The sequence below is a fragment of the Tursiops truncatus genome, chromosome 16 (genome assembly GCF_011762595.2).
Source record: "Tursiops truncatus isolate mTurTru1 chromosome 16, mTurTru1.mat.Y, whole genome shotgun sequence".
Classification (NCBI taxonomy): Eukaryota; Metazoa; Chordata; class Mammalia; order Artiodactyla; family Delphinidae; genus Tursiops; species Tursiops truncatus.
This window is the reverse complement of record NC_047049.1, coordinates 62,235,614-62,248,001: the sequence shown is the minus strand read 5'-3', so window position 1 is coordinate 62,248,001 and position 12,388 is coordinate 62,235,614. Positions and strand designations below refer to the sequence as shown.

Genomic DNA, 12,388 nt, shown 5'->3' with positions numbered 1-12,388 from the left:
TTGCTGGGTTAAAGGGTATATGAATATATAATATACATACAAGAATACACTCATAATAAGTGTGTACAACTTGATTAATTTTTACAAAGTGAACACCACTGTATACTCAGCCCCCAGGTCAACCAGCAGAATGGACAGAAGAAGCCAGCAACTCCCATTGTGTCCACTGCCAGTCGCTACCCCTTCTCGCCAGTAGTAATCACTATTGGGATGTCTAATAGCACAGAACAGCTTCACCTGTTTTTGTATGTGCATTAAAAATTTTGATAGATGTTGTTCAAATAGCCATACGTAGAGGCTGTAACTATTATAATATTGTTTACATGTAATATTATATTACTTTAAGCTGAATCACTTTTTAAACTTAAGTTTATTTTTAAAAGGAGGCTTTATATCACCACTGCCATTGGGGAACCAATATTCCTCATCAAAAATAGCAGGTAGAAATGCAGATCAAAACTACAATGAGGTATCACCTAACACCAGTCAGAATGGCCATCATCAAAAAATCTACAAACAGGGACTTCCCTGGTGGCACAGTGGTTAAGAATCCGCCTGCTAATTTAGGGGACACAGGTTCGAGCCCTGGTCCGGGAAGATCCCACATGCTGTGGAGCGAGTAAGCCTGTGCACCACAATTACTGAGCCTGTGCTCTAGAGCCCGCGAGCCACAACTCCTGAGCCCACGCGCCGCAACTACCGAAGCCCGCGCGCCTAGAGCCCATGCTCCGCAACAAGAGAAGCCACCGCAGTGAGAACCCTGGGCACCGCAACAAAGAGTAGCCCCTGCTCGCCACAACTAGAGAAAGCCTGCGTGAAGTAATGAAGACCCAACACAGGCATAAATAAATAAATAAACAAACAAACTTAAAAACAAATCTATAAACAATAAATGCTGGAGAGGGTATGGAGAAAAGGGAACCCTCCTGCACTGTTGGTGGGAATGTAGACTGATACAGCCACTATGGAGAACAGTATGGAGGTTCCTTAAAAAACTGAAACTAGAACTACCATATGACCCAGCAATCCCACTACTGGACATATACCCTGAGAAAACCATAATTCAGAAAGAGTCATGTACCACAATGTTCATTGCAGCACTATTTACAATAGCCAGGACATGGAAGCAACCTAAATGTCCACCTACAGATGAATGGATAAAGAAGATGTGGCACATATATACAATGGAATATTACTCAGCCATAAAAAGAAACGAAAGTGAGTTATTTGTAGTGAGGTGGATGGACCTAGAGTCTGTCATACAGAGTGAAGTAAGTCAGAAAGAGAAAAACAAATACCATATGCTAACACATATATATGGAATCTAAAAAAAAAAGAAAAATTGTTATGACGAACCTAGGGGCAGGACAGGAATAAAGATGCAGACGTAGAGAATGGACTTGAGGACACGGGGAGGTGGAAGGTTAAGCTGGGACGAAGTGAGAGAGTGGCATGGACATATATACACTACCAAATATAAAATAGATAGCTAGTGGGAAACAGCCACATAGCACAGGGAGATCAGCTCGGTGCTTTGTGACCACCTAGAGGGGTGGGATAGGGAGGGTGGGAGGGAGACGCAAGAGGGAGGAGATATGAGGATATATATACACATATAGCTGATTCACTTTGTTTTACAGCAGAAACTAACAAAACTTTGTAAAGCAGTTATACTCCAATAAAGATGTTAAAAAATATAGTAGGTAAATATGACAGTAAATATAGTGCAGGGAAGATAAAACAAGTTATTTAATCCTAGCTAGATACTGTGGGTGCTGTAGGCTGCAAACCTGAGGCTTGCCCTGGTTGTTCAAAAGCAGTTTGGCAAGTGTTTGAGAGGCGTAAAGACAAACTGACACCGAAGCTGAGATTTGCTCCTTGATGAGATTGGAAAGATCAGAAGGAAAATGAACAATGAAAACTTCTCAGTCTATGAGTCAATATGAACATGACCTTGAACCCCTTACAGTGACCTCTTGTCCCACACTTGGGGGCCCTCTCATTTTTAGAGGGTGACCTCGGGGCTCAGAGGGGGTGTGTCTCAAGGTCACTGAGCAGAGCTGGCACTAGCCCCCACGTCTCCTCATTCCCAGTTCAGTGAGAAAGGAGCTCACCCAGAGGCTCTTGGAGGCTCCTCTTCCCACCACATGGGTGAATCACTCTGACACATGTGCCCTTAGCCCACTGGGGACACATCTCTAATTATAGCACCAACCACAGGGTATCCTAGAGATCCGTTTACATGACTGTTTTTCCTCACTGGACTGTGGGCTCCTGGAGGTCAGGGGTGTAGCTCATTCGTATCCTCTTCCAAATGCTGGTCTTGGAGCCGGGCACACAGTAGGTCCTCAGGGAAAGCTTGTTGCATTGGGGCAGTTGAGTCCCAACCTGCATCTTGGAAGCAAGGATTGGAGATATGGGTACCTGGATCAGAGGCTGAACTGGGTGTATAGCCAGCAGTGGTCAGGTTTGCTGACGCCTTGAATTTGCAAAGTGGGCTTTACTGGTCGTGGAGACACTGGCTCTCTGGCAAGCACCTGTTGTCTTGACAATGAGGTAGGGTGAAAACCCAACTGAAAAGTTGGGTAATGGTGTCAGGGCTGAGGGGTGTTGATGATTGAGAAGGAAGTGGGTGTGGATAGGTGATGAAGGTTATAAATGCCAGAGGCAATATTAACTCTTCTTGCCCTCTCCAAGGATGGGCCCCGTTATCATAGTTTGATCTGTGATGCTTTATTTTTCCCTAAAGTTTAATGATGAAGAGCGTGGACTCTGTACCAAGCTATCTGGGTTCAAATCCCAACTCTGACACTTATAGGCTGAGTGACATAGGCACTAACTTCCATCTGCCTCAGTTGTCTTATCTGTAAAGTGGGTGACACCAGAACCTACCTGAGAGTTGCTGAGACCATTAAATGGATTAATTATAGGAAGAGCTTAGAGCAATGCCTAGCACATGATAAACACTACACCAGCTACTTAAGGATTAGCCGTTCTTTCCCAACCTTCCTCTCTATTCTTCTTGGTACTCACTGAGAATTAGAAGGGCCCTAGTGTGACCTTTTTGTTTTACTGAGGAGAAAACTGAGGCCTGGAGAGAGGAAGCAAGTATCTGAGACCCCACAGCAAGTTAGTGACAGACCCAGACCAGGACCCGGTTGCCTGACTTCACTTTCTTCATGGGGTCACTGTGACCTTTACCAGCCATTGTACCCCCAGCCCCTACCCCGTGGTAGTCCCTCCACATGTCAGGGCTCAAGGTGTAGGTGGAAGACAGCATTTCTGGAAGGAGCCAAGTACCTGGCCTCTCACTTAAGCACAGAAGGAATTTCCTTTTTTTTTTGGTCTGCATTGGGTCTTCGGTGCTGTGCGCGGGCTTTCTTTAGTTGTGGCGAGCAGAGGCTACTCTTCGTTGCGGTGCGCGGGCTTCTCATTGCGGTGGCTTCTCTTGTTGCGGAGCATGGGCTCTAGGTGCGCGGGCTTCAGTAGTAGCAGCACGTGGGCTCAGTAGTTGCGGCGCGCGGGCTCTAGGGTGCATGGGCTTCAGTAGTTGGGGCTCGCGGGCTCCAGAGCACAGGCTCAGTAGTTGTGGCACACGGGCTTAGTTGCTCCGTGGCATGTGGGATCTTCCCGGACCAGTGATCGGACCTTTGTCCCCTGCATTGGCAGGCGGATTCTTAACCACTACGCCACCAGGGAAGTCCATAGCAGGAATTTCTAAGTTTTGAAAAGAGCTTTGTTTGTGTGAAAATAATATGTGCACATAGTTTAAAAAGAATTCCAAGCAATTCAGGTAGGTACACAGATGAAAGTAAAAGTCACCTTCGATTCTACCACTGAGCGAGAACTCATTGTTGGGGTTACTACCCATTTGGACATGTCCTTGTACATATATGTACATATTTAACTTTTTTTTATTGTGTTTGATTGATCGGGCAGGTCTATTTCCCTCTTGTTCTAGGCAAGCATTTCAAAGAGAAAATAGTGAAACTCAAGTAGAAAGTGATGCAGCCTTCATACTGGAGAAGCGGTTACCATGCCTCATGGGCTGTCAGAGATGACCTGGCGCTGGGCTCAGGCCTCAGGCCCATAGAGGTCCTCCCTTCCCCCAGCTTGGCCATGGGACCTTTAAAATCCAGAGAATCAGGAAGACAGTCCCGGAAGGGATTTGGAGAACCTTCTAATGAACTCATTTTCCATATGAGCAAGTAAGGCCCCGAGAAAGTTTCTTTGTGCTTAGTCGAGGCTTCTGTGCATGAACCTGCCCCCTCCTGTAAGAGAGGGGTTGCTTTAAGTTGTAGGAGTGGGTTGGGACCTCGCTGCCTTTGGTTGTTCGTTCCTGAGCAGGAGTAACTACCTGCCCTTCTCCTTTGCCCTGCCCGGTGCCTCCTCTCTCTCTGTGAGTCACAATGCCAACCTGGGGTGGGGCTTAGAGTCAACCAGATTAGGGACTGATAATGCAATTTCCATACCAGTTGGCAGCATATACAGGGGAACAATGTCTTCTGGGTAAGCCCGGACACAGGAGGTTGAGAAGATAAACCTTTCCCAGAGAGCACCTCTGGATGTGAGTGGGCTGGAATCGACATCTTCTGGAAGGCAGGAGATTCCAGTCTTGATCTGCCATTCCCTCCAGGGTGGGGACCGTTTGCTTATTCAGTCAACAAAATAGTTATTTAATGCCTACTGTGTATACCAGGCATTGTGATAGTTACCAGGAAACAACTATGAATGAGACAGGTTAGTCAGACAAACCAGTAAATAAACATAGCTGTGATAGGTGCTAAGGAGGAAATTAGGGAGGAAGTGGGAAGAGATGGGAGTTCCTACTTTAAATGGGGTGGTCAAAGAAGGCCTTTATGAGGAGGTCAAAGTCTGAGAAGGACCCAGCCACAAAAAAGGCCTGTAGAGAGCATCTCAGACGGAGGGAGCAGTAAGTGCACAGGCCCGAGGTAGGCAAGTATGGCTGCAGCATATGAGGAAGCCTAAGGGCCAAATTGTGGGTGGAGAGACTCTGGTCATATGAGGAGTCTGGGGTCTGAGTGGCCCAGAGGGGAGGTTTAATTGTCAGGACCTGATGGCAGTACCATTTGGAGACATGGATCAAGTGCTGGTTCTGCTGTGACGCTGGGTGAAGGACCAACTCTCTGATTCTCCTGGACGCTTCATCTGCGGGTACCCTGGAGGGCTGTGGGGAGGACCCTGCAAGATGAGAGATGTGGAAGCACCCAGCACACTATAGGCCCGGTGTCCCTGGGGGGGATGGAGACTTATCTGGGGAGCCTTACAGAGCTCAGGGGGAGCTGGGACATAAGGTGTGATGAGAAGTTCTGGAATTTGTCTTATCAGAGGAAGCTGCTTTCTGCTGGGGATTCTCTGCCTGCTTAGAGCGGATGGCTGTGGCCTTGCCCTTGGGCGGAGAAGTCTGCCCCCTTGGGAGCACATTCAGCCTCTTCTGGGGCCTGAGTTCTTCCCACCCTTTAGTTCCTAGGCTTTAGTGGTGTACCAGCGAGGCTGTGTGCCACATGATGGGCACGTGGGTCTAGGGAGGCCAAACTAGAGGTATTCTCAATGCTCTGAGAGCACCTGGAGAAGGAGGGGTGGGGGAGCCCAGGGGCAGGGTCTGCCCTTGCCAGGGAATGTCACACAGGTGTACTGTTCAGCTCCAGGCTGGGCCTTCCCACCTGGGCCTGTGGGAGGGGAGACAGAGAAGACTAGGAGGTCAGCCCACGAGGGAGCTGGAAGGTGAAATCAGGCGGCAGCAGCCAGTTGGAGGCAGCGTGTGGTTTCCTGCGGGGCTGCCTGGCCGTGACTGCAGAGGAGCCCTGGGGAGGACTTCCAGGAGGTGGCAGCCGGGCTTGAAGGGCATGGATGCCAGACTGAGAGGAGTGGAGATGAGCTTTGGGAGAGGAGGGGGGGTGGTCACTGCAGAATGGGATATTTGTTGGGCCTGGATGTTGAGGTCAGTTTTTTTTGCGGTGCATGGGCCTCTCACTGTTGTGGCCTCTCCCGTTGCGGAGCACAGGCTCCGGACGCGCAGGCTCAGCGGCCATGGCTCACGGGCCCAGCCGCTCTGCAGCATGTGGGATCTTCCTGGACCGGGGCATGAACCCGTGTACCCTGCATCGGCAGGTGGACTCCCAACCACTGTGCCACCAGGGAAGCCCCCAGAAACGCCCTTTGAGGGGACCAGTCCTGGAGGCGCAGCTCTACCACGCAGCAGGTTAGGAGAACGAGCACTTCTTGGTTGATGGGTGAGGAGCAGGTCTGACTGGCTACGTGACAAGTCACGGACAACTCTCTGTGCCTCAGTTTCCCTGTCTGTGGAAATGGGTAACCGTTGTACCTCACAGGGGGCCAGGCTTGGATGGGGCCATGCCTCCAGGGCTCTTAGCCGGGCGTCTTGTGCGGTAAGCATCAGCGCGGATGCCGGGAGAAGCATCGCTGGGCGCGAGCCTGGTGGCAGCTCGCTGTGTGTTGGTGAGAAGGGCTGGAGGGCGGGAGGAGCCTCCGCTTTGCGCTTGCATCACCATACATCGCTTCACTTCTCTGGGTCCTCAGAACAACCCTGTGAGCTGGGCACTTTCCCCTTTCACAGCTGCGGAGACTGAGGCCTAGAGAGGGCGACGTGACTGGCACAACCCACCATTTGCATCCATCCCTGAGACCGGAGCTGTTTCACTGTGAAAGTGGTGCTTGTTGTGTTTTGTTTAATTCTTTCCAGAGTAGACTTTCTCACCAGTGGAGGCGTTTGCATCTTGGCCTGCAGGGAAGTAAATATTTGCCCAGAGGGTAGAAGGAAAACAGCCTTGGCCCGGTCATTCTCAGAGCCCTCCCCCTTCCTGCTGGAGAGCCCCTCCCAGGATGCAGCGTGTGGCCTTGGACAAGTCACAAGGCTCCTTGTGCTGTTTCCCGTCCCTACCAGAGGACGGGCTGTGCTGGGTGCAGTGTGGGGGGCTGCAGAGGTGCTCGGGGTCAGGCGGTCAGTTCCCGTGCACCCTCTGTGGGCTGGGCACTGGGCCCAGAGATGGGTGCAGCCCCCAGCCCGCCCCGTCACAGATCGGGGCCAAGTCGCCCGGCTGGAGTGGAGTGGGGTGCTGGCTTCCGAGGCTGGCACCGAATTCGGAGACTGGGTCACTTCCTGAGGTCAAAAGACAGGACCTTCTGGGCCTTGGGCCTCTGAGGCGTCCCATCTTGAGGATTTCACAAGGGCATGTGTCCAAGCCCCATCTTCAGAGCTGACTGCATGGGTCTAGGGTGGGGCCCAGGCACCTATAAGTTTTAAACTTCCCCGGGTGATTCTAACGTGCAGCTGGAGTAGAAACTGCAGCTCATGGTGGTGTCTGTGAGGGAATTCTGATGGGAGTGGCCCGGTTTCCAAGCTGACTTTCTCTCTACCTGAATCCTGACTGCCCTGCTGAACCTTTTCCCAACCTCGCTGCCGATCTGGACAGTGTCCGTGGGCTGGGAAGTCACTGTGCACATTTGGGAGAGGCTCTCCGTGAGGGAGCCGTCCTGGAAGGGGAGGGTGCGCTAGCCAGGGGTGGAGGAGCGGGGGTGTTGGGTGGGGTATTGGCGGGGCTAGTCTAGGCTGACGGAGGTGTGTGGAGACCACCAGCCTGGGGATGGGGGTGACCGTGCGGGAGGCTGGGCTTCTTCCGGGGACCCAGATGTATCCGGGTTGGGGGGTGTCCATGGTTCTAGAATTTTGTTTTCCTTTTGGTTATCTTTATAGCATCCTTTAATCTGCTCTAAAGGCAACACGTCTCTGTAGTTAACTTTGTAACTTAAAGAAGTTTCTATAGAACCAGACTTGAGTTTCTTGAGTCAGGGATTCACACAGTTAGGGGGTGAGCTGTGATAATTCCACCCCCCCACCCCCGAAATTATGTCTCCAGTTTGAGAACTGCTGATGTGTAGGCATCATGTTGGAAAGCTGGTTGTGATCTATTGAGTGTCAGCGACCTGCAGTTCTGACTCTGTAGGGGAGGTACAGCAGGTGGTGGGGAAGCAGAGTTCCAGGTAGGTGTGATGAACTTGCGTGGGGTCACAGTGATGAGCTAGTGGCCAGTTCGTGGAAGGATAGGGACTTGACTTCTGACTCTGACCAGTGAGCTCTGTAGTGGGTTGGATGGTGCCCCCCCACCCCACAAAAAGATGTGTTCATGTCCCAGAACCTGTGAATGTGGCCTTATTTGGAAAAAGCATCTTTGCAGATATAATTACGTTCAGAATCTTGAGATGAAATCATCCTGGATCGCCTGAGCTGCCTTAAATTGAATGACAAGTATTCTTGTAAGAGAAAGGCAGAGGGAGCTTTGAGACAGAAGAGAAGACACAAACACACCTAGGGGAGAGCCGTGTGAATGCAAAGGCAGACGAACCAAGGAATGCCTGGAGCCACCAGAAGCTGGACGAGGCGAGGAGCCTCTGGAAGAAGCATGGCCCAGCGGCACCTCGGTTTCAGACTTCCGGCCTCCAGAATTTTGAGGGAATACGTTTATGTTTTAAGCCGTTTGTGGTCATTTGTTGCAGCAACCCAGAAAACCAATGCAAGCCCTTTCCGCTTCACCAGGTTGCCTCGCTAGGGAGGGGTCCAATTGAGCAGGTCCCTGAATATCCCTTTCCTTTCTGCGGGTGCTGAAGACAGAGGACAAGGGGTGGGGATGGGGAGAGTAGCCGGGCTGGCAGAGGGTAAGGCCCATAGTCCCACCCCTGCTGGTGGCCCCGCCCCTCCTGCAGCCCCACCCCAAGCGGCCTGCCCCACACAGGCCCCGCCCCTTCCCAGCAACTGTCTGCCCACACAGCTCAAAGGCTGTGCTCTACAACTGGTTTCTGCAAGGAAAGCCTGATAGTAAGAGGTTAAAGCATGAGAAGGGAATATAAGTTAGCTCTCAGGAAGCACTTCCTGATTCTGAAAAGAGTTAAATTGAAACCGCTTTCCAAGTGGGGCTGTAAAATATCTGTGATTCCCTTACAACCTTTCTGAACAGGCGTATCACCCATCACTTGGGGCAGTTAGTTGGGTGGGGTTCCAGTTGGGCGAACTTCAAAGGGCAGTGGAGGGCATCTGGTGTAGCAATGCCTTCCTCTCAGAGGGGCGGAAACTGAGACCAGGCCACACAGCAAGTGCCTCTGGTTCTAATACCTCCATTGTTCAGAGGGGACAGTGGGCACTGCTCAGTGATTTCACCCCAGTGGCATGCTCTCCAGCTGGGATTATTGGTGTCCCTACTGTAAACGGGCCTGCTGCTGCACCTGGGGACAGAGGCCTGATGTGTGACTTATCACAGACTGGTCTTCTCTGCAGAGCCAGAAAGAACTCAGGCAGCGGGAACGCTTGTGCGTGCCACCGGGGAGCACTGTTTGCCTGGCCCTGTGCTGGGTTGGTGGGGACAGATGAGCCAGCCCCGTCCCTTGAGAAGCCGGCACTCACTGAGTCCTAGCAGTGTGCTCAGGACAGCTGCAGATGTTCTGTGATTGGAGTGGGGTGGGCTAGCGGCTCCCAGGAGGCTCCGGTGGGTGGGGAGGCTTAGTCAGCAGTGGAGACTTGGGCTCTGGGCTCCCCACAGGGGTGGCAGCAGCCACTTGACTCTTTCCATCTTCAAGGGGGCGTGGACTCAGGATCAGAGCAGAAAGAAGGCGAGGACAGGAATTGTTCAGGGACCCGCAGTTCTGAGACAGGAGCGGCCCTGTTTGTTTGTGTCTTGGTTCTCCACTGCAGTCTCCTCTGGTGCTCACCTCACTTAGAATTAAACGTTCCCCTTTGCAGTGAGAAAATCTCCCCTGGCTGCCCTCTGTCTAGCCTGGTTGTGCCTTCTGCTTCCTCCTCTTTTGTCTTTTTAATTTTTTTCTTTCAGTTTTATTGAGATATAATGGACATACAGCACTGTATACGCTTAAGGTGTACAGCATAGTGATTTGACTTACATCATGAAATGATTATCACAAGTTTAGTGAACATCCATCATCTCATACAGATATAACATTAAAGAAGTAGAAAATAAAAAGTTTTCTTTGTCATGAGAGCTCTTAGGATTTACTCTCTTAAGAACTCTCAGGAACTTCCCTGGTGGTGCAGTGGTTGAGACTCTGCACTCCCAATGCAGGGGGCTCGCGTTTGATCCCCAGTTGGGGAACTAGATCCCATGTGCATGCTGCAACTAAGAGTTCGCATGCCACAACTAAGGAGCCCTTGAACCACAACTAAGGAGCCAGCGAGCCACAACTAAGCAGCCCTCGAGCCACAACTAAGGAGCCCGGCTGCTGCAACTAAGACCCGATGCAACCAAAAATATAAATAAATATTTTAAAAAAGAACTTTCATATGTAACATACAGCAGTGTTAATTATATTTATCATATAGTATATTACATCTCTAACATTAATTTACCTTATAACTGGACTCTTTGTCTTTTTAAAGCTAACAATTAATGAGCCCTTCCTGTGTGCTGGACTGAGTTGTCTCCTAGACATTCTCTCCTTAATCCTCCAGCAACCCTCAGAGGCAGTTTTAGGGTTATTGCCCCATTCTACACTGAGGTAAAGAGAGGCTCAGAGAGGTTAGGGAACTTGCAAATAAATGCAAAGCCTTACCCCTCTCTTCTGGCAGACTTCTCGATGCCTTCCTATCCCAGGTGTTTGTCCTTAAGAGAAGGATGCTTTTAAGGGAGGTGGGCTGTTTGGGGATGGGTTGTTTGTTCATTGGTTCGGTCCTTTAGTCACTCATCTAACATTTCCCAGGCATCCGGGGGCCCTCTGGTTCTCCCTGAGGTGCTGCTAGAGGAGCAGGGGCCCTGGAGTGGGGACCAGCTTCCTGGGGCCAGGGCCCCAGGGAGGTGGGCTGACTGTCAGACTCTGTGGGAAGGACAGGAGCAGACCTGAAGTGGCACAAGGCACCTGGGCCAGGTCCCCAGCGGGCTCTCTGAAGCTGCAGGGAGTCAGAAATGGAGCCTCTATCACCGTCCTTCAGAAGCAGGTTTTTTGTTTTTCTTTTATGAGAGGATATGCCAGGGCGTGAGAACATTTTTTTCCCGATGAGGGAGGGCAGCTTGCAGTGGAGAGAGCACTGGACTGTGTGACCTTATGGGAGTGACTGCCTCTCTCTGGGCCTCAGATTCCCATCTGCAAAATAAGGGGGTGGGGCCAGAACAGCATCCATCTCCTTAGTCCTGGTGGGTCCACAAGACGATTTTAGGTGGTTCCTGGGGGAACATTTTAAAATGTAATACGTGTGCATTAGGTGTAATGTGTATTAAAGAAAATAACTAATACCTCAGCTCTATGATTTCATAGATGTTGATTAGGTTAGGCCAAGACCATATTTATTTTAGTAAGAAAAGTCAGTCAATTTAAAGAAAAATAGTGGCACCTCCTGGTCAGGTGTAGGCACTTAACAGTCTTTGCTGGCTTTTAAAGAAAGAATGGGGATTCTCATTATGTGTTACAGCACCTTACAGTTTACAAAGGAGTTTCCCCATCTCCCCAGGTCCTTTGAGTGACCATTAGGCAGGTGTTATCATTCCCGTTTAACAGCAGAGGCAGCCGACCCTCAGAGAGGGAAGTGATCTGTCCAAGGTCACACAGCTCCCAAGTGCAGAGGGCCTCAGCTGGCACATGCTCTTTGCCAGTCCCACCAGCCCAGCCTCAGGGAGCGCTGGGTCACTCGGCCTTACCTCCTCCCACAGCTGGCACCGGCTGTCATCATATTGTTGCTTTGTCGTATGCATCTTCTCTTGTCCTGATTTCCTTAAAGCAGAGAAGGATGGGATTGAAGGTGACGAGTGACCCTCTGTGTCCCTTCCTGCAGGCCTCTAACCTGTGCACAAGGAGGAACGTGTCCTACAGGCCCCCTGGGGTGCTGTTTTCTAGTGAGCTCGCTGGATGGATAATAGGTAGGTTCCCGTCACAGCTGATCTTTAGCCCCAGTTGGCAGTTAGCGAAACATCTGGTGAGGGCATTAATTCCAGGCCAGAGGAGGCTGCCTGCCCTGAGCCTCTGGTGAGCAAGCCCCTGGCTGTGGCCACTGAGACTTCCCAGGCCAAAGGGAGACTCAGACTGTGAACAGATCTCCTCTTAGAAGACATGGAACTCGGATCTTGCTTGCTGCTTCAACGTTTTTATTGTTAAAAAATAAAACATAAAACATAAAAAAGGTTAAAGAATGATTCAGTGAACACCCATATGCCGACTAACCAGAATCAGTAATGTTGACATTTGGCCGTGTCAGAGGAAGTTGCAGACATCATGACAATTCACCCCAACTATCCTCAGATGCATCTCCTTAAACAAAATTGTCCTTGGATACAACCACAGCACCACTATATACCAAGTCCATGTTAAAACTTCTCCAGTTATCCTTAAGATAGTTCTCATAGTGCATTAAAAA

General features: G+C 50.5%; 1 protein-coding gene across 4 annotated transcripts in view; it reads left to right on the top strand.

Annotated features, from left to right (window-relative positions):
* The window catches only part of TSPAN15 (tetraspanin 15), a 79,087-nt gene that overhangs the window by 32,788 nt on the left and 33,911 nt on the right, over positions 1-12,388 (top strand). Inside the window, exon 1 of one of the 4 annotated variants that reach the window (XM_033842155.2) lies at positions 5,979-6,223. The exons of the other annotated variants lie outside the window; for them this stretch is intronic. The gene's annotated coding sequence lies outside the window, so the exon portion shown is untranslated. Of the gene's footprint in view, positions 1-5,978; positions 6,224-12,388 lie in introns of those variants that run through there. 4 annotated transcript variants of the gene reach the window in all.